The following is a 23,048-nucleotide window of genomic DNA, read 5'->3' on the forward strand; positions in this document are numbered from 1 at the left end:
AAAAAATGTGAACATCTCAAGTCTGGTTTCAAAGAGGTCATTTTTGTACGTAGGAACAAAACTCAATCCTGCTGATAGGACCTCTGTTTCCTGTTCTGATAAGACATGCTTTGAGAGGTTGAAAATAGGGATGTTCTGGTTAGATGTTACCACTCGTAATACTGATTGCGAGTATTCCTGAACCCAGGTGTATAAGGGTTCCGGTTCCATCCTCTCCTCTGAGATTGCTGTTGCGGTCTGTGTTGTTGACCGTTGTTCCTCCGGTCCTGTCCTAAAAAAACCTGTTGGCGAGAGGTGGACGCCTGTTGGTCCTGTTGGTGGAAGTTGCTATCTATAGATTTTTCACTGCCTGACTCAGAGATAGTGTCAGAGAAGTTGATTCTTTTCCTACTCCTGTTTTGTTGGGTGGTGTTTTGTGGGGCATAAAAATCCTTTTGTAAATAGGGATATGTGCGTTCTTTATTGTATCTCCTGATGTCGTTCTGAAGCTTTTCAGTTTTTTTGTGGGAATTAAATGCCTCAAAGTCTTTTATTGTTTGTTGGACCTTGTCTAAAAGGAGTTTGCTATTGGTGATAGTAGAGTCACCTGAAATTTTTTTCTCTAGAGCTTCTATCTCTGTTGTTAGTAATTTAATTTGTCTAGCAGCTGTTTCAATACTAAGCACCATCCAGGTGCGAGAGCACCGGTTGGCTGAGTAGCTGAAACCTGTCTTGAATTCCTCGTCGTCAGTGAAAATTATTGGTATGTTACGTATTTGCAAACCTGTTGGTATTATGTTTGCACTTAAGCAATCTGTGAGAAATTTCGCATGAAGTTCTGTTCTCACAAGTTTCTTTTTCAATCTCTCGAGTTGATTAAGATCTGACTCATGAGCTGGTTGGATTGATGTTGTTTTATTGCCTAATAGTGAAGGACCTCCAGCTATTTTGGCAATATACTCTTCAGAGTAGGCTAAAGTCTCTGCCTCAGACATATAGTTTTAGTTATATAGCTAGAAAAAACCACTTGTGACAGTGGCCCACACCAGACCAGTGTCTGTGCTTGATACGGTACACAAAAGTGAGCAACCCAATATACCCTTGAGGGTTTGGGCAATAGATATGTTATGGTAATTGGACCTTCAAGGGTTTTAATTGTCTTTATGTTTCAAATATTATTTTAATTATCTACAATCGTACGACCTGATATATTTGATGCCGTTAATGCACAACAACTGTGACAAATGTTTTTTAAGTCAATTTCTGTTTGTCACTAAACAGTGATCTTTTTGAGACAAAAGAGAGCAAAAGAAAGGGTGTATGTGAAAGAGTATTCAGATTTAATATTTGTTACAAGGGTACATGATAGATATACAACGTTGTAAGAGAACATACAAATAAATTGATCTACAAAAATTCTCTATACAACAATTGCAAGAGCTTTTCTACCTATTTACAATCTAATTTATTATCCGGTAGAAAAAGCAAGCGTCGACGTTTCGGTCTCTATTCTTGCGTTTCCGAGACCATCCTCAGGACATAAAAAATCATATCTTGGGAGACCCTAAAAATAACAAAGATGCCATTAAAAAAACATCTAAGTATCCTATGCTTAGGAAATAATCAGTTATCAAAATATATAACACCCTGAGCTCTCAATATTTTATAAAACAAAATACATTGTATATCTATTTACATATCATTCTAGAGTTTGATTCAGAATTATCTAAGTTATACATCCCAAATGGTTACTTCCATCAAATGCAATCATTGTATAGATGTCTATTTCACAATTAAATTGTTTTCTGATTCAACACTAAATGATATAGTGCCTTGAATGATTTAAAAATGACCTTTCAAAAAAAGCGGTTTGCATGATTGTCAAAGCAGAAGGATAAAGAGTCACTCATGCTTGAACTGTGGTTACATTTACAAGAAAACATTGGTTTGTAATAATACTTCAATTTCAGTTATTAAATAATGTCTATATGTCTTGGAACAATATAATCCATTATTTATTGCATTTACTTGAAAATGATGTCTTGGCCTTAAAGAGTGTCATGTATGTATATACAAAATTACCTCAACCACGGAAGTTCTGATTATAGTGGTAATGTGCGACACGGCATAAATCGAAATGATTGTATCTCTCTTAGTAGAATAACCTGCATCACAACCAAAAGAAATGTCTGTTTGAGAACACTGGCCTTAGAGACAATATTTTGACTGACATCGACATCCACCAGTTAAATATATCTTCCATGAGATCGGTCTATGGAACTACTCTATGTCCTTTGCTAGTTTTTCAGATAACTTAAAAACAACCGGGACTGAACATTAGTCTCTAAAGGATTGAAGACATAACACTCAGTGTAATTACTAAATGCTGGTTTATACTAATTTTTCTAAAAAACCGGAGAGAGTGGGAGGGGGGGGGGGGTGAACCTCTATTTCTTTATATCGAGCAACTAAATTTAAGAATACAAATTTATTTATAAGAAATATCACTACATGGATCGCATTATCGTGCAAGCGACAAAGAACAAACTGTCTCAGCATGGTCAATAAATACCTGTTTGAAGTCCTTATTCGCCTGACTTCATAGATGTATAGAAAAGGAATTGGGCAGATAAAATATCTGTGGACAGGTGGAGAGTAGCAATTAATTCCTATGCTTGTGTTACTCTTAAACAAATATAGTCTCTCACTATCATCTTATTTTGTACCTCAATCAGGCCGATCCGATATTAACCGTTAGGATTTAGTTAATCAAACACATAAGTTAATGTTATAGTAGGGGGCCTACAAAACTATGAAATTTTAAAATACTAGTGTGGGACCTCCAATATTATGAGGCTTTCAATAGCTTTATTCAGAGAGTAACATACCTAAGAAAATTTTGAAAATCTCCTATCGTGTTATTCTGGCGTTTGTAGTTACAACGTTGAGTCTATCGCAGTCAGCTCTCAACAACTAAAAAACACCAAAAATGTGTATTAGTTAAAGGTTCAGTATAGAATTTAAGCCAAGCAAGTAGAGGGGAATTAGGGGGGGGAATTATCTAAATTGCCTGCTGTGTCAAATACCTGAAATTAATTTGCTGCAGCCCGTCACTTCCAAGTCAGTTCAGGAGCAAGAATGAATGCATGTAACCCGAAGCTTTTTAAAGGGCTTCGTTTGGAGATCACAAGAGGACTTTCATTTAGAGATCAAAAGAGGACTATCGTTTGTCAAAGGGTCCCATGTGTCTGATAGCAAACTGGCGGCCATCTTGGAAGGTGATATTTTACATATAATTCATATAATTCACATGTAATTCGAGCTTGCTAGTCAAAGTGTAGCTTCATCTTATAACATAAAAAACATAAAAAACACAATATGGCAAAATTACGGTACATCAAAGCAAGATATTAAATTTTTTAATTTTTCGTTGCATAATTACACAGGCTCTCATTAAAAATACAAAGTTCACCAAAGGTTGCCAAACAGTCGTATACCCTACTAATAACTGCAAAGAAATTAACAACTTTATCTGGCATCAGTGCATAAATCGTTAGGGTGTTCTTAAACCGGCAAATAGTATCCATAGAGGTTTTCTAACTACAAAGACTACTAACAATGCTCCATATAATAATTTAATATTTTGCTTTGATGAACAGTAATTTTGCCATATTGTGTTTTTTATGTTTTTTATGTTATAAGATGAAGCTACACTTTGACTAGCAAGCTCGAATTACATGTGAATTATATGAATTATATGTAAAATATCACCTTCCAAGATGGCCGCCAGTTTGCGATCAGACACATGGGACCCTTTGACAAACGATAGTCCTCTTTTGATCTCTAAATGAAAGTCCTCTTTTGATCTCCAAACGAAGCCCTTTAAAAAGCTTCGGGTTACATGCATTCATTCTTGCTCCTGAACTGACTTGGAAGTGACGGGCTGCAGCAAATTAATTTCAGGTATTTGACAGAGCAGGCAATTTAGATAATTCCCCCCCTAATTCCCCTCTACTTGCTTGGCTTAAATTCTATACTGAACCTTTAACTAATACACATTTTTGGTGTTTTTTAGTTGTTGAGAGCTGACTGCGATAGACTCAACGTTGTAACTACAAACGCCAGAATAACACGATAGGAGATTTTCAAAATTTTCTTAGGTATGTTACTCTCTGAATAAAGCTATTGAAAGCCTCATAATATTGGAGGTCCCACACTAGTATTTTAAAATTTCATAGTTTTGTAGGCCCCCTACTATAACATTAACTTATGTGTTTGATTAACTAAATCCTAACGGTTAATATCGGATCGGCCTGATTGAGGTACAAAATAAGATGATAGTGAGAGACTATATTTGTTTAAGAGTAACACAAGCATAGGAATTAATTGCTTCTCTCCACCTGTCCACAGATATTTTATCTGCCCAATTCCTTTTCTATACATCTATGAAGTCAGGCGAATAAGGACTTCAAACAGGTATTTATTGACCATGCTGAGACAGTTTGTTCTTTGTCGCTTGCACGATAATGCGATCCATGTAGTGATATTTCTTATAAATAAATTTGTATTCTTAAATTTAGTTGCTCGATATAAAGAAATAGAGGTTCACCCCCCCCCCCCCACTCTCTCCGGTTTTTTAGAAAAATTAGTATAAACCAGCATTTAGTAATTACACTGAGTGTTATGTCTTCAATCCTTTAGAGACTAATGTTCAGTCCCGGTTGTTTTTAAGTTATCTGAAAAACTAGCAAAGGACATAGAGTAGTTCCATAGACCGATCTCATGGAAGATATATTTAACTGGTGGATGTCGATGTCAGTCAAAATATTGTCTCTAAGGCCAGTGTTCTCAAACAGACATTTCTTTTGGTTGTGATGCAGGTTATTCTACTAAGAGAGATACAATCATTTCGATTTATGCCGTGTCGCACATTACCACTATAATCAGAACTTCCGTGGTTGAGGTAATTTTTTATATACATACATGACACTCTTTAAGGCCAAGACATCATTTTCAAGTAAATGCAATAAATAATGGATTCTATTGTTCCAAGACATATAGACATTATTTAATAACTGAAATTGAAGTATTATTACAAACCAATGTTTTCTTGTAAATGTAACCACAGTTCAAGCATGAGTGACTCTTTATCCTTCTGCTTTGACAATCATGCAAACCGCTTTTTTTGAAAGGTCATTTTTAAATCATTCAAGGCACTATATCATTTAGTGTTGAATCAGAAAACAATTTAATTGTGAAATAGACATCTATACAATGATTGCATTTGATGGAAGTAACCATTTGGGATGTATAACTTAGATAATTCTGAATCAAACTCTAGAATGATATGTAAATAGATATACAATGTATTTTGTTTTATAAAATATTGAGAGCTCAGGGTGTTATATATTTTGATAACTGATTATTTCCTAAGCATAGGATACTTAGATGTTTTTTTAATGGCATCTTTGTTATTTTTAGGGTCTCCCAAGATATGATTTTTTATGTCCTGAGGATGGTCTCGGAAACGCAAGAATAGAGACCGAAACGTCGACGCTTGCTTTTTCTACCGGATAATAAATTAGATTGTAAATAGGTAGAAAAGCTCTTGCAATTGTTGTATAGAGAATTTTTGTAGATCAATGTATTTGTATGTTCTCTTACAACGTTTTATATCTATCATGTACCCTTGTAACAAATATTAAATCTGAATACTCTTTCACATACACCCTTTCTTTTGCTCTCTTTTGTCTCAAAAAGATCACTGTTTAGTGACAAACAGAAATTGACTTAAAAAACATTTGTCACAGTTGTTGTGCATTAACGGCATCAAATATATCAGGTCGTACGATTGTAGATAATTAAAATAATATTTGAAACATAGACAATTAAAACCCTTGAAGGTCCAATTACCATAACATATCTATTGCCCAAACCCTCAAGGGTATATTGGGTTGCTCACTTTTGTGTACCGCTTCTAAGAACAAGCTTACTCGGAAGGTCAAATCATCACTTCCAAGTTGTAAGATTTCAAGGTACGCTGTTTTGTAGTCCATAATGGTTGCTGCCTTGAAGTACGGATCAGGTACTGCTTTGTATATTTACCGCAGTAGTTACAGAACAATAGAAAGTGTACGCCCGTTTGGTTACTACCGGTGCCACACGGACAAGGCATCTGCTCAAGATTATTATTGAATCCCAACGGAAAACAAAGTGAGTATTTTATTGAACCATCTCTGAGGCGAAAGAGTAGGCTCCTCTTCCAGTGCCCAACGCTATTCAAAAGATATTTAGTTAGCATACGGTTTTGGGGGCCAAATGCCTCCCGAAGGGGCATGTACCTGACTACTGATGGTTTGAGGCATTCGGTGGCATGTCTTTCATTGTTATATAATTCATATAATGCCCCCATGAGTGATCTTTTGTTCATACCCTCAATTGCAAGTGGATGTAGAAAGACAAGTTCCAGTTTCACACTCGTTAAACTTTTTCTGACAGCGGAGAGCCAGGGTATGGAACCCCCCTTGCCGCACTTAAGGCAGTCTGTGATGATCTCTCTTGTTAGGGATGCTGCAGGGTTCTGCCATATTTTTAGCCAGAATATCGCTGGGCGCAACCTAATAAAATCTTCTATATAAAACAAATTAAGTTCCCTATGACATACATAGGAAGGTGAAGAGATTTGGGCCCCCCAAATTTTTCTGCAAAATCTGTTTTCTTTCCTTTGAATCCCGCTGCAGTTTGTGAATCCCCAAACTTCCACGCCATGTGTGGCTTTCGGGATACACTGCGATTTCTATATATTCATTAAAGGTGATACCACCTCTGCCTGTTTCTGCTGCCGAAGGCACAGGATGGAATTGATCGATTTTGAAAGTTTGCTTCTATTGTGGGCAGCATGAGCTTGCCAGGATCCTGTCTCTGAAAACACTAGGCCCAGATAAGGAAAAGTGCAAGTGCGTAATAGGGATCGGTACCAGAAGTTATAGAATTGATAGTGTTTTGTTTTTTTCGGGCCACAGCTTATTATATATGATTTTTTTAAATTGGTACAGAGCTCCAAATCCGCCATAAAGGATACAAGGCCCTTGACTAAAGTGTGGAGTGCATTGGGGTGCGGCTCATGATGACCGCATCATCTGCATATAGAAGCGCGGAGAGTATATTGACGTTAATTTTTGGGACGACGTTAGTCAGTTTTGACAGGGTGTTGTGTAGATCGTTTATATACGTTATATCACACGGAGCACATCCACACACAAAGTAGTTACCTTAGGTGCTAGAGACTACCACAGCAACCTGAGCTTTTTAAGTGCGAAAAATAATTTAGCTTTTTAAAAAATTGATGTGTCCTTCGCCTTCCTCAACAGTAATGTTTTGCAAACCCCATGACAAAACAAGCTTTGACAGAGCCAAAAGGCTTGCATACATTCCATATCTATAGACGTTGTCAGTGCTTGTTTAAATGAGTCAACCAATCTGCAACCAGGTCCTTTACTTCATCCATGTGGGAAATGGATGTCATATGTAGGTTTTGCCTGTTTGCTTGCATTAGCATGAGTGCATAGTGGATGTCCTAAGCTTTACTCTTGCAGCACAGAAATCCATTTATTTTGGAATCCCTGTGAGTGAATGGTCATAAGATGGAGAGAACCTTCCAGGCAGCAGTATGAATTGCAGGGCTCCATGCAAGACGAAAAGGCTGAATAGAGGGGAAGGGCCTTGAGGGGCTGGACAGGAGGAAATGAACAATGGACGGCTGCGGCTCAGAGAGGGCTCTGCACTGTCAGGCTATGGGGCTTTCTGACTCTGGTCTCCCTGCAGCATACCTTGGAGCACAGCATGCATTCCATGAATCAGTCCTTGCATGTGGGCACCATGGTCTGACAAAAAGAGGCACCTGTGACATGTTGGTGCTAAGAAAAATCTCCCTGCATTTGGTGGTTTCATCAGAAGAAGCACAATTACCTTTGATGGCTCAATGCTAAGACGCTACTACTGCATTCAGTGTTTTCTCATTGGAAACACTATACTTGACAGGGATCACCGCTATAACCCGGGTGGGCTCATCAGTTGTTTGGGTGTTGGGTCTGAGGAAGATCCAAAATGAAAATTTCCTTTACTGGATCAAGCGATAGGGAGCACAGCTTCCGGCGACCAGTGCCCACATGGCCTCTCCTCCTTAAAATTTAAAGGACGTGCCTGTGCATAACCACACAAACAGAGGCTGGCACTTGAGTCAGCAGGACTGGGTCTGGGTCAGCACTTCTGCTCCCCAGGGACTGTGTGAGTTGGCACACTAGTGGGGGTAGTGCCTCAGCTGGCAGTGTGCAGTGATACTGTTATCTCAGACTGTTTGCATGATACAGTGCCAGATAAGTGGTCCATACATACCTTGGAGGAGCGGCTTAGATGATGCCCCAGAGGAGTGCCAAAGGATTACCCCTTACCAATTCCACAAGAGGCAATGTGGCTGAAAGCACATTTCGTGTTTCAGCATAAATCCCCCTCACCTGCCAACCGAGACAGCCTAGGTCACTACTGGATGGTTTCCCTTCAGAAAGGATTTCTCCTCCCCAAGTATAACTCTGTGACTTTTTCTGCTCTCAAATTTTATGTATATTGTTGAGTTGTGTGTGGCGAATAAAGAGCTTTTTCATTTTCAAGAAAAAGCAATGTCTGGACAATGATTGATTAACTGTTATTATTTGCTTAACTGAGATCTGAGTCTCTGCCCTACACACATCCCTGAGTAAGACCTGAACTGCCCAACTTCGCTTCCTGGAAGGTCAAGTGCTAGAGGGGTGTATTTGGTGCTCAGTTTTGGGACCAACAGTTAGGTAGCAAATCAGGATATCAATGGTAAAAGGTTACTGTTATAATTTGAGCTCATTATTCCCTGATTGCGCTGGGACTCATGATAACGTTCCAACAGCTCTCTTCATGGTTCTGGTGTTACATTGACCGGAGTCAAAGGGGTCTGCTGAAATTGTATTTGGTTGTATTTTGTATTATTGGAAAATGATCAGATTGAATAGTGGCCGGCAATGTTGGAGTAGGATAAACTAGTGTTTAGTGATGGATCATATTGGACGTTGTCAGCTGCATCTTGTTACAAACCTGTGTAAATCAATATCTCAATAAAGGCATATGTCAATAGACATCTCCATTTTTTGTACGTTTGTCCATTGTACGGCTTTAAGTGGAAGTTATGTTTAGAGGCATCTTTGCCTGTGAGGTGAGTTTCATGCCATTTCATATATGTAAGTATGTGGTTGTTGTGTTTAAGTAAATGTCTATAGAATGGTTATGATGTAAATTGTAGATGTAGTTGTTCCAGAATAACTTGTCAGTGGTAAGCACTTAGCCAACTATATGGTTTGGAGTAATGTTAAGTGTGTAAATGTGGTAGGGATTATGTCTAATGTGTACTGCTGGTCGGGGGAAAGGTGTGAGTATTACTTTATCTAAATGTGCCACTGAGGTGGAAACTGCACAATGAAGCTTTGGGCTGTATTTGTGTATATGTATGTGCGTTGAATGGTGCCTGACATTGCATTGTGTACATACTGTGTTGTACTGTGAATGGCTTGATATCAGTGCAGTGTTGAGATGGCAAACATTTCACCAACTAAAGGATGCAACCGCATTAGCACCAGGACACTAGCACCTCATGCACAATATACAGCATTAGACACAGCCGCATCTGTCACACACAGTTCTGGTACTGCACTGATACCAGAGGTTTAAGTTTCTTTTAAACACAGAATGGGTAAATCACAGATAACATCTGTGAAAGCTCTCCTCATACATCTCTGATAAGGCATGAATAGCACCACTATAAGATTTCCTTACATAAAGAATAGCTTTACTTTAATCTTGTCTTACAAACACAAAGGCTAAAGTATAGATGTGTAGCAACAAGTTTGTGCTTTGGGCCTAATCCCACAGGCATTTTTGAGTAGTACTCCTGTAGTACTCTTTTACGAACAACAACCAGAACACCGCTGCAAGAGTCATACTTGACCTCCCACGCCAAACCCACATCTCGCTCCACCCCAGAGAGCTCCACTGGTTTCCCATTTCAAAACGCAGCCAATTCTAAATACTCATGCACACATACAAAGCCTTACACAACACTGGTCAACCATACCTCAACAACCGCATACACTTTAACCTGTCTGGCAGACACCGACGCTCAGCCTCACTCTCCCTCACACATCTGCCGCATTCATAAGAGCAGTACAGGAGGTCGTTGGTTCTCGTACATCGCACCAAAAACATGGAACAGCCACCAACAACACATCAGAGCCTCCTCCTCACTACTTGAGTCCTAGAAGACGGTAAAGACCTGGCTCTTTGAATTATTCCGGAAGGACACTCATCTATGCACCTGCTCAAGCGCCTGGATATCCTCACGGGCGATTAGTGTGCTATACAAATAGACATAATATAACCTACCTTTGTGAATTGGCGAAATGGGAATAAAATGAACATATTCAGGGGGTACTCTTTCACATTTAATTGAAATAGAAAGCTGTGTACCCATTTTGTACTTTTACTAATAGAGGGTTGGGTGTTTCAGAGTTAATTCAGAAAGTCATGTAGGAGTATATAAGAGAGAAATCATGCGGTACTACTTCCCGTACTTATCACTGCATTTTTTTTTTATCAGCCTTTTGTAGTTTCTGTGCCTTGCTTGGTGTATTTCACTTAAGTCGCCATGCTCAACACACAAGACTGTTTAATTGAAAACAAAACCCAGCACTGGTGCGTCCCCAATACCTGGTTTGTAAATCCGTTCTACCCAGATGTAAATTGCTCTCTCGTGTTCTGAAGATCGGCTTGGTGCAAAGGCCCCCTTTAATACGCACATCAAAAGGATTCCTAAATCATGCACGTGTTCCTGAAACGGAACAGATATTGTGAGATTTACGGTTCATCTCATTGGTGTTAAAAATATTAAACTGCTTTCTGTTAGACGAGTAATCGGTAAAGCTGGAAAGCCTTTGCACTTCTTCGGTTAAACCCTTGTGTGATATCCCAGATGCTGCTTCTCTCTGCCTTCGTAAACGTCTGAAGTTTTGGTTTCTGTTTAGATTAATTAACTGTGATCCAGCTAGCACCCATTTGCAAACTCGTTGGTGCCCAATTGTGCTAAAAGGATTTCTGTACAAAGACAGCCTCGGTTATGTTTTACCCATTTGTCTTAGCACACAGACGCTTTGTTGAAAACTGTTCTGCTAAGCTTTCAGCAATTCCCACAGTCCAGCTCTTAGAGACCACTATTTCTACCACTGGCACTCGCCTCTAGCAGGCAAAGCTGGACAGCTAGGAAGCCCTGACTGTAGGACGAACAGACACAGGACTACATGTGGGCAAGGACAGCGCTGACAAAGTTAACTTCAAATGGACCGTGTTAATATGACATCTTAGTCAGGGGTTCTCAAAGACCACAGAAGACACATTGCTAACAAACAAACCACGAGGGGCTCATATCCGACCCTAAACTTTAATAAGGTCTCCGTGCTACATATATAACATTGGCCCTGCCGTCTAACAGGCGGTGCTCTGGGTATATTTGAAATCTTCAGAAATGTTTTTACAAGTACTTTCCTATGCAAGGGATTCAGAATTATGAGCATGCTAAACATGCAGGGACTCAGGACCCAAATATAATACCTGTCCAGCTTTCAGTACCATGCTATGCAGCTCATTGTGCTGATGTCTCGAATGGAGAGTTTTTCAGATGCCCAAGAAGAATAAAAAAAATCTAACAGAAATCTCTGTCTAAAAACCCACCATCCGAAAAACCGGGACCCATAGTGTTTTCGAAGATCCTGAGATTCTCATTGGTGATCAGTTGTCTGGTCATTCAAATCTAGTTGAGGGAGCAGTCCAAAGGTCTATAGAGTATTAGAACTAGTTTAGAACCCAACTGGTTGTGTTGTTTTGCAATGGGACAGGTATCTTAGTGGGCAAGCACTCACAATGGAACCAAGCTACCAGAGGGTGAGCACAGGTAAACTTTTAGTTTGTACTACACTTACCCTAAGTAGAGTGTGGGCCCCTACTTGGACAGGGTGCATACCTCTCCCAACTAGAGACCGCATTTCTAACAGTGACTCTCAACACGTGAGCACTTTAGTTGAACGCACTGCACGTAAGTTTGTCATTTGCACAGCTGCGATGGAGACTACAGTGTATAAAGCAAAGGTGTTGATAGTGTTTTAGTATTGCCCAAACCACGGTTAGGTGCTTATATAGAGCAAACTACTAGTAATAGGGTAACATAGACGTCGTAATTAACCTTTCCAGACACTGGATCTCATTATTGACTTTCTAATTTGTTTGATCATTAAATTCTGTTTGGGGACAAACACGAAAAACTGGACAAAATGTGAAGATTGTGTGGTGCAATCTATAGGATGCATTTGGCTCACTATAATCCCTATATATTTTTAACTGTGCTACTTTTACCATCTGAATATTTTTGCATGCAAACAGTGTAAATGGTGCCCTTTTAACACTTGTGAGAACTGTACTCTAATGTGATGCATGTTATATTGTACTTTACGTTGGCACGATGGAGACCATAGTGGTTTTCAGGTAGAGGTGAAGACAGGATTTTAGTAATACACAAACCCCAGTTGGGCACCGAAACATAATGTAGGGTGATTTAATCGGCGAGACATTTAGTGATATATGCCTTGCTGTGTGGGACTTTGAACTAGTGATTTGTTGAGACATATGTCTTTGTAGAGACTGGATATGGTAACATAGGGCCGTGACCCTGCAACAGCACACATTCTTAAGGTGCTAAAGGTAAGCTGAGATACATGTGTAGGGTACTTTTGGATGGTTACCTCTCTAGTGCATATGGATAATGGCGTATAATATAAAATATATATTGTAGGAATTGACAATCAGATACTGGAGTCATGATGATAGACACAGCTTCGTGGAAACACCAGATTTGGTTAGCTTTTGCAATAGTTAGCTGATAACTGGGGACAGATTTTTTCTATCAATCACGGAACTTCCTAACCTTGATATTTATTTGGATTAGTTAAGTTCCCAGAATAACAGATGTGCCTGGCCCTCTCTTGCTTAGATCAGAGTGAACTGGATTAATTAAATGGAGTACCTATCTTGATAGCTCGCATAAAATACTCTTGTACACCTGGTGAAAAGGGTCAATGAGACCTGGGTGATGGCTCTCTGATCACGGTATGTTTGGGAATTATTCCTAAAGATATGTATGTTTATTATTTGTTTTTTATTTGTACCCCTTATGAAGCCTGCTGCCTAATTTGCAGCAAAGGCGAAACACGTTGGCAAAGGGAAAGAAATGTTAAATTCCTCTTTTGAGAAGAATAAAGGCTGATGATGATAACACACAACGCAACTCTACGTTGATTTATTTTCGTTGTGCTCGGAGTTCTTTATGTGATTACTTGGCATTGTAAAGGCTACTTCTCATGTGCCACAGATAATGCATTTTCTTCTTCTGGCCAGCAGCACTTTAGGAATCTGTTGACTTCAGGCAAACTGAGTCCATTCAAACATCCTCCTCATATTCTTCCTGTCTGCTTGGCTATGCCAAGGTCTACCTTGTATTAGGTCTGTACCTCTTGCTTGTGCAGCCCACATCCTTACACAGTTTGGTAAGTTCTCCATCCCCCCATATGCCAGAGCAGCAAAGCTACATGTAGCTCTCCTACTATGGAGGGAGAGAGCAGCCAGCATGGGTTCCTCTCTTGCTGATATGTCTACTTTCTGGCGCACAATCCTCTTCACTGTTGCATGATCTGCAAGCATGTACTGGTAGAGGGGGCAATGCTTTTACTGGGTGCCAATGTATTATGTCAGAGCCAACAAGAAGGTCAGCTTTATTCCAACGTTTTGACCCTCCTCAAATCCTAGAAAGTGTATCTTACAGTTGTTCCAATTGTTCTTCTGTTTGTGCGGACTCTGGAGCTGAGAGACCATAGTCAGGTCAGTTTGAACTATTTTAAGTGGGAGAGCCCTGCATCTGTTCCCACTCCCAACAATACTAAAAATGAGGGATGAGTGGGTGTAACTAAAGCCAGGGAAAATCTGCTCTAGAATAAGAAGTGGGCTGGGCACCCTTTCCCATCTAGCAAGATCGACATGTGTGGGGATGTGGGGTTTCAAATGATTATGACATGTCCAGCCTTCTCAATGGCCTCCTGTGCAGTGCGCATGAGGGGTCCAAATATACCCTGCCTGCTACCAAGACATTATTGAGCCACACACACATCTCATTTATACAAACATGATACATGTCTCATACATGATGAAGGCAAGAGACCCCAGTTACAGAGACTGGATCGACGTTTCACTGGGGAGAGACGGCAGAGAGTCTTCCCTCCTATAAAAAGCCCTGTGCCCGAGAACTGTGACATTTCTGCCACTACCATGACCAGTCACCACATAGCCTGGGTTTATCCCCCTCACTATGAAAGGGGATACACTTTGAGTGGTCAAAAGTCATCACAGCTGAAATTGCAAGCATTGGGCTAATAACAAAGAGTAATTGAGGTCACTAGAGGATGAAACGCAGTATTATCCAGAAGAGGGAAACCTAAAAGGAAAGACTTCATAGCTTCTCCAAATCCTGCAGGGGGCTTCCGTGCTCCCAGTGCCCCCCCCCCCTGCCTCGTGTGACAGGGTCATGAAGAGGCCCTAGCCGGGTAACTTCTCGTTAGAATTAGGCTGCCAGGCCTAGATGTAATGCTTTAATCACTGTATGATTCAGATCACTACATTCATTTCTGCAGAGATGTGGGACAACTTAGTGAGCATCATAGACTCAGGTTATAATAGCAATGGGCGGCGTTTTAAAAATGAGGAGTCAGGGCCGGTGCACACTCCAACTTCCATTTGCTGAAGCTCTCAACTTCCTGATGATTACAAAAGTAAATATAGCACTATGTTTAAACATGACGTTGTAGGCAGGACGCAAACGGTATGGAGACCCTGGACTGTACTGTCAGTCTACAAGGAATCCTTGGGAACTGCTACACGACACTGCAAGCAAATGCTTTTTAATGTATCTATGTGTTTTTTTTCCAGTTATTTACTCCATTTTGGGTGTTTTTACTGCAGAACATACCAAGTTCGAATGTGACCAGGAGCTTTAATATTTTCCACTCCATGTCTTTTGCTGCACAAATATTTTGATTTGGTAAGAGGCAGAAAGTACATTGTCATGTTTAGTCGCTACAGTGAAAAGTCAATTTTATTTTTGAATGTCGCAAGACATTTCCACTTAGCACAATTTTTCTAAAGCTCTCATGGTATGAACTTTGCACTGGTTTGTTTACTGATATAAATAAACAGCGTAGATAGACATGGAGTGACCTCCCATGACCTCTTGCACATTGAGTAGTCCGTTGTTGCCCTGCAGGGAGAGGGCACACCATGAAGGAATAAGTATTCCTGTCAAAAGAGTTTTCTCCCTCTCAAGGCTTTGCAATAGATTTGGAATTTTCAAATGTTGAGTTAAAATGAATGTGATAACCTCCGGTGGGCAAGGATGAAAGGAGGGTGTAACATTAAAATGAGTGCCCCTAAGCTATCTACCATTTGTAGTAACTAATATTAATGTTCTCCTGAACATTTTTAGAAAAAGACACTACCAGCTAACACAAGCGGCATTCCTCACCCAGAACACATTGCGATCTAGCAATTTACAGAAAGGTTATGTGACAAAAAATACTTAGTAACTGCATATGATAGGGACTTTTGAAAGCTTTGCTGCCCCTTCATGAGCGCCCAGTTCGGCCCAAAGTCTTTGTCTGGCTAAACTGAATGAAAGTGACCACTCCAAATCTTGCAGTAGGACTCTGGTATTTACATATGAGATCGAAGACTACTGCAAATAATGATTCTTCCTAGAAGTCAATTGAACTGCACCTTGGTATCACAGATTCTGTGATTTATAATACCTTCACAACCCCAGACCCTCTGAAATCTTACAACACATGACCGTTCACCAAAATGATTCATTGTAATAATGTTTCAGTGTTTTATGTTAAGCCTTTTAGAGGTACTAATGACAACCCAAAGTTGTGATAATTTGCACGTTTCACTGGAAGAAACACTGTCAGTGAGACAGGTTGTACTTAGCCATTCAAATCCTTTCAATGTCATTTTAAACCTTTGAATCTTACCCACGGGCATTTCTTTTAGTAAATTCCCAGACACCCCCGTTGCTCCAGGGAAGTGAGCTGAGTCGTATGATGTGCAGTAATACACGCCTTGTGTCTTTTTGTTCTTGCAGGATGTCTCATTGTGGGAAAGTGGTTACATTCAACAATTCTAAAAAAAAAAAAACAAGGACCCAAATGTTATTGTGCACCCAAGTACAACTTAAGTTTATAAAAAATTATTTGCCATGGAAAACTGTCATTCCTGATATAGAGCAGTTTTCAAAAGTATATTGGGGACTGTAAAATTCCTCCAGTCTCATGGAATTTACATGTTTGCAGCGCTAGAGCAGTGGTGTATTTGTTGGTGTTCCTCCTTGGGCCCACCTGCAAAGTTGAGATATACACACACACACACATTTGCGGTTGTGGAGGTTTACCTATGTTTTGTAGATAGTTCATCACAACATAAACCTTTGCTCCTTAGCTCTTGTCAAGAGCAGGTGTAAATACATTTTCAGAGTGGGATTTTGAAGGAACACTAAAAAAATATGTATTTATGAAGGAAAAGTTAATATTCACATAGAAAACATTTTCCTCATAGGTGAACCAAAAGAAGGTTTGAAACTGCACATTTGCACATACAAAATTGCACCCATACACATTCTGCATTGGAACTTAACTTGCACGATTGAGTCCTCATAGAGCGTGTTAGACATGGGAACATTGGCGTGAGTCTCTCTTTCAGTTTGACTGATTGCTTCCTCTGTTTTTATATGTTTTACTGGTTTTCTGCTTAGGGCATTGTGCCACTGCTAATCGGGGCCACAGTGCAAATGCTCCCTATGTTAAATGTATGTACTAATGGGTTACTCCATGATTGGGCTATTTGATTTATCTGTCAGCCCCTAGTACAATGCACCATGTGTGCCCAGGGCTTGTAAATCTGCTGCTGCTGCTGGTGGGCTTGCAGTACTGGTTGTGCTACCCACAGAAGCAGCTTGTAAAGTGTGTCTCAGGTCTGCCATTGCAAGGCCTGTGTGCAGTCTAGCACTGCCATGTCGACTTGGCCAGGTGCACGCACTTGCCAGTCCCTAAACCTTCCCTTTGCTTCATGTTAGACACCCCTATGGTAGGCCCAAGGGCAGGGTGCATTGTAAGTATAAGGTAGGACATGCTCTGATGTGTGTAGCATGTGTTAATAGTGAATTACAGCCATTTTCGTTTTTCACTATTGACGGCTACCTGTTCTCATAGGCCAGAATTGGCAGTTAGATTATTACATTCTTATAATCCTAACTGACTCAGGGAACATGGTAGAAATTCGAATTTAGTATGCCTGAACTCAGAATAATAAAATACATCTTTTAGTAAAGTTGGTTTTAATATTCTGTGTTTGGAAATACCACTTTTAGAAAGTAGGTATTTTCTTGCCTAACTGCCAAGGCCTGCCTCTACTGGGTAGTGTATTCCTTGTCTGGGTTTGTGAGTGACAGGGCTAGGGGATTCCAGGAGACAGGCTGGGGCAGCCCGGTGGTGAATAGAGAGATCTGCATCTAGATGGGAGGGAGGAGTTGAACCTCGGACCTGAATAGGTCTGGGCCTTCCCTCCCCTTTGCTGGCTCCACCTCCTGTGGGGCAGCTGATGTCTCTGCCCTGCACAGTGAAAGGAAGAAGAGAGTCATGTAAACAAAGTGCTCAGGAACTGGTTTGGACTAGGCAGAGGCCTCTCTGCCTTCAGAGAACAAATGATTTTGGGCTATAAATATTGGGACCCTGATCCCAAGAAATTAGATCACTTCTGGACAAGAAACCTTTCTGCCAAGGAGAAGAACCAAGGAAGCTGCAGGAGTTTTATTGCCCCTCTGCCAGTGTGCTGTTTGCTGGGTTGGCCTGCAGTGGTTGCTTCATTGCCAAGGGAAAAGAGAAGGAACTTTGTAAGGACTTTTATCTACAGAATATTCTCCAAGGGCTTGAACTGTGCTTGCTTCCAGCTGAAGTCACAGGGACAAAAGACTTCACCTCCAGCTCCCCACTGAATTTCCTTGCTGGGAATTCTGACTCCAGACACTTGCGTACCGCTGGGAGCTGGAAGCGCGACGCATCGAGAAGAAGCATGTCACCGTTGCAGCTGAAATCGTCCCATCGCCGGAGAAGTGAGCCTTCGCCGCATCTCCCTGGAAACGTGTGTTCAACGAAGCTGCCTGCTGTCGCATCACCGGAGAAGCGTGACGCCATTGTGAGAGTCGCCATCGCATCACCAGAGAAGCGTGTCGCAGGGCCTGTCACGGCTCCAAAGTACAGAGTCGTCGCAAGGCTGTCAGGGCGTCATCGCATCTTCATCGCATCGCCGCATCAGGGGCCATCTTCTCACATCGCAACCGGATCATCGCATCTCATCAAGGCGCCATCTTGCGCACCGCAACGGGCCTACAAGGCCGAGAACCTACGCATCAACTCCGCACGGGTAAGGATCACAATGCATCCCCTACTCTGCACAAGCATTGAGACACGACGCATCATCTCCCCTGGATCACAGAACCGACGCATCTCCCCTTTGCGAGCCTTTTGTTTACTTTGCGTTACGCATCCAGGTACTTTGTTGAGAACTTTGTCGCATTTACCATCAACTTGAACTAAGCAACTTTAATCATCTTTTAAGTAATCTAGAGTGTAGTATTGTGGATTTTTGTCGTTTGTGGTCTATATAAAGAATACTTATTTTTTATACAACCTGTTTTGTGTCTATCTGTAGTGTTTTCACTGTATTACTGTGTATACTTACAAATGCTTAATACACTGCCTCTGAGATAAGCCTGTCTGCTCGTGCCAAGCTACCAAGGGGGTGAACAGGGGTTATTAAGGAGTGTAATCCCCCTATCCTGACTTAGAAGTAAGGGTTCCTATTTGCCAACTAGAGACCCCCAGATCTAACAGAGAGCTACGAGATCCATAGATGTCTACAAGTATTTCCACATTTCTTTCTCATAATGTGGACATATGCTCAAAACCAAGAGTAAACCAACAAGTGAATTTCAGATTTTTTTTAATAGTTTCCTGAATCAGGCCCATACATTGATTTAGAATTCACATTAAATTATTATTCACAAGGTAAATGCAGTGCTTTAATTGGCAGGTACTGTCCGGTCAGTGCCTGCACTTCTTTTACTTGAAAGGGAGAGCCCCTACACTCCTTAGCACTGTTACAATACGCTTAACGGAAGAGTACCAGCACTTCTCAGGAGCACAAAAGGTACTCTGGATAGTGAGTGCTAATTCTTTTATGTTTCTATTTAAATCAATTGATAACTATATATATAAATATGTAGAGAAGATCAAAGGAAATGAACTGAGGTTAGTGCGGCTAGCAGCACTTAACATTCTTTCTGAAAACCAGTGAGCTACAGCAATTTCCTTCCCGCTTTAGAAGTTCCCTCTGAGGTGACCCATGAGAACTGCATGTTGAGCGCGCCCTGCTTCCGGACAGGCTCGAGACGTTCCCTTGCCTTGTAAACTAAGCATATTTCAGCTGTGGGGACGTGTAGCTACTAATTAAGCACACCTTCAGAGCAAAACAACGACTGAAATTAAGATCGTTTTAGGGGCACGTTCTCCCCGTCTGGTAACCGAAAATTGGGACTGGAATTCACGGACCTCCCCCGTGCAATCTGTTTTTTTTCTCCATATTGCATAGTGCTGTTTCTGGCGCATTGTTGCATGCACATTTGAAATGCTTGCTAAGTTTGCTAACGATCATTTTCAAAGGTCTCTATTACAAATATAGCATTTTCAACAGGTCTGTGCATTTAAGTGTTGGTGCAAATGATTGTGCAAATTTCACCAGCATACGGGCAATCTATGCATTCTGGCAACTGACATAGTGTGAAGAATAAATAGCGCTTCAGACTTTTAGTTTTGACGCAACTGGTATACAGTTTTTCTCACAACATGCTGCTTAGGTCATGACTTGGCCTTTCTCACTTAAAGAAGTTGGTCTGCCACCTTGCAATCAGCAAGGTGGCAGACACATTTCTTTACATGCTAGAACTCTGTATATATCTCAATTTAAAACTTTGCATTGTTAATGTCCAATTCTGTGTTTGCCCCCAAAGTATTTAAAATAATGTTATCCGTTCTTTTCCCACTTGAATGTGATATTCACTTCACCTGCCTTGAAGAGATGAAAGGCTTACATGACCTGGCTGGAATGTTAACCGGTGACCCCTGGGTTGGTTTAGCCTGTTCGCTGGCCCAATGCACCCTGTAGTTTACATAACAGCTGCAGTGGGCACGAGCCCACCCCCTATGCTAACCTCCAACAATTGGCCTCGCTGGGCTACTGTCAGTGATTAAAAAATACTTTTGAACACCCCTTTAGGTGCTACAAAACAGCCAAAGCCTGCTAGGGCTGAGCTCTGGCAAAAAACAATAAACTTTGCTTCACATGCAGCCACTCCCACTCACATTGAAACACTGGACACATGACGCTGTTTAGAAGCTATTGGCCACAGCTTTATTTAACCTTGCACCCCCCCCCCCGCATTGCTTTAATGATGGAGTCATAAAACATCCTGTATGTACATAACCGTACATCCTAGACACGATTTACCGTAGAGTATGTCAGAAATCACACTGCCTGGTTGACACCAGATCAAAAATCAAAGTGTAAATCAATCTTTCCATCAAAATCAGCTTGTCCTATACTACACAGCCTGGTGGTCACCAGGTCATAAATCAAAGCGGTGTAAGTCACTCTTTAGTCATAAATCACAGTCATGAATCAAGCCATAAATCAAATAGCGATAAAAATCAAGTCATAAATCAAGCGGACAGACACTTTTATGGCATATCATAAAATTCCATTTTGCCATGCACATTCTGGCGTTTATTGTTGTCACCTTGAGCCCCTTGAGCTGGAGCTTCGCGGAATATGTGTGTGGTGGGTATTCCACCGTCTCTTTTTTTCTGCCCAACCTTCTACCATACTTATCTGGTGTGGTCCGCCTACCCGCGGGCCTGAGGTGCGAGTGCCATGTTCTGGGATCCCTCCCCTCTCTGACCGCTTTAAGCTGCCGTAGGCATTCTAAGGTAAGTACGGTGTCTGCCACTCTGATGGTGGCCTTTCAAACTCTCATGCTCCATTCAACCATATTTGGGTTGTCTTAGATTGTTTAGGCCATGCGGAATAGCCTCCCAGCCGTTGGCTCTACAAAATGTAGCTACCGCCACATTAAGCTTCTAATTTGACCATTCTAATGCGCTGGTAGACCAAGTCCTTTTCCAAATTTTTCTGGGCCCAATTTTAGGCCGCAGCAAGCTGGCGCTGCCTGGCCACCTGGAGGCTCTAATCAGCCTTCGAGCCACTCTACACCCTCTTTGATGGTCTTCAGGACGTGGAGAAGGCACTTCCTGGCCTTTGTTGTGTCCACAGTTCCCGGGCCTTTGGCGCTGTTTACTGCACTGGCCCAACTAGCCGCAGGGCTCTGCTAAAACAAACTGGTATTGCTCTAGGGCACTATGGGCAGGGCACAGGAAGTATTTGATTCTGTTGTCAAATAAGAATTCCCTTTTGGGTATAACCTTATATATTAGACCCTTTCTGACCATACAATTCTTTCATACAAGAGCAAAAAGGAAAAATCAGTTAAAAAGGACAGTTTATTAAGTCACAAATATGTTAAATGATACTGATCTTCTCTTGACTTCAGATACAATAAAATATAGAACAAAATTCTTCACATTAAAAAATCATTACAGTACACAAGAGGGAAACAAAAAGCCAAAGGAATTGATGGATGTACATTCGAGCTCACGTCCCGGGGTGGATGAAACCCTCCGGGACGTGAGCTTGACTGTAGAGCCCGTATTAAAGATTTTCTGAACAGTGTCGGCTGTGACAGAGGGACTAGAAAGTAGCCCGATATCATATGAAGCAGACTTTAAAGCGCCTGAAAGTGTTTATGCTAGATAAAAGAATACATGAAGTTTTGAGACTTTTACTAGGCTGAAGTTTGAGTGACCTTTAACGAAACGTCGAGTCAGGACCACACCCGACAGAAAGAGTAAGATAGCCGCATTTGCGGCATCAATATCTACATATACGGACTCATAGGAAATGGTCGTTTTCCAGGTATGAGATATTTTAAATTTTGTGTGGGATTCTACTATTTTATCCTGAAGAAGGTGTTGGCTTCCAAATACTGTGCCCACCGAAACGCGTCGATGCCCCTTTGTGTTTGAGTTTAAGTACTCTAAGGTTTTGTGACAATAACTCTGGTGCAAATATGAAATCGGATAACAGAGTAGAACTTGATATGTGTTACTAGTGTACTTATCTCATGCTAATTGGATCCATCAACTCCTTTGGCTTTTTGTTTCCCACTTGTGTACTGTAATGATTTTTTAACGTGAAGAATTTTGTTCTATATTTTATTGTATCTGATGTCAAGAGAAGATCAGTATCTTTTAACATATTTGTGACTTAATAAACTGTCCTTTTTTAACTAATTTTTCCTTTTTGCTCTTGTATGAATGAATTGTATGGTCAGAAAGTGTCTAATATATAAGGTTATACCCAAAAGGGAATTCTTATTTGACAATTTGTCGTTCGGTACCCTACTCTTTTGGACGTTGGGGTCCCTCTCTTTTGTTAGAGTATTTGATTCTGTGGCTGCAGTTTTTTCTGCATAATTAAGGATTTGCTGCATTTGCCTCGTAATCTATCATCTTCTCCATAATCTGCAGATTTTCACAAAAAAATATTGTTTCAAGCTCCAACTGATCAAATGTTACTAAACACGTGGTGATATGTGTTCGTACACATTGGAAGAACCATAGTAAAGGTTACCTGGTAATCTTTCAGATGTTTATCTTTGTATTTGCTTATTAAACTGG

General features: G+C 40.8%; 1 protein-coding gene and 2 long non-coding RNA genes across 5 annotated transcripts in view; 2 read left to right on the forward strand and 1 right to left on the reverse strand.

The window, feature by feature from the left end:
• The window catches only part of ADAMTS16 (ADAM metallopeptidase with thrombospondin type 1 motif 16), a 1,002,496-nt gene that overhangs the window by 502,997 nt on the left and 476,451 nt on the right, over positions 1 to 23,048 (forward strand). The window lies entirely within an intron of this gene.
• On the reverse strand, positions 1,305 to 3,104 carry LOC144827413 (uncharacterized). Of its 2 annotated transcripts, XR_013610173.1 has the most exons (5): positions 3,066 to 3,104; positions 2,868 to 2,952; positions 2,552 to 2,617; positions 2,062 to 2,144; positions 1,305 to 1,543 (listed from the first exon to the last, which is right to left on the reverse strand). It is a non-coding gene; the product is annotated as an uncharacterized LOC144827413 (long non-coding RNA). The 2 variants fall into 2 exon arrangements; XR_013610174.1 differs by lacking the exon at positions 2,552 to 2,617.
• LOC144828954 (uncharacterized) lies at positions 3,904 to 5,697 on the forward strand. Its single transcript, XR_013610562.1, has 5 exons — positions 3,904 to 3,942; positions 4,055 to 4,139; positions 4,390 to 4,455; positions 4,860 to 4,942; positions 5,461 to 5,697. It is a non-coding gene; the product is annotated as an uncharacterized LOC144828954 (long non-coding RNA).

The sequence above is a fragment of the Lissotriton helveticus genome, chromosome 4_1, assembly GCF_964261635.1.
Source record: "Lissotriton helveticus chromosome 4_1, aLisHel1.1, whole genome shotgun sequence".
Classification (NCBI taxonomy): domain Eukaryota; kingdom Metazoa; phylum Chordata; class Amphibia; order Caudata; family Salamandridae; genus Lissotriton; species Lissotriton helveticus.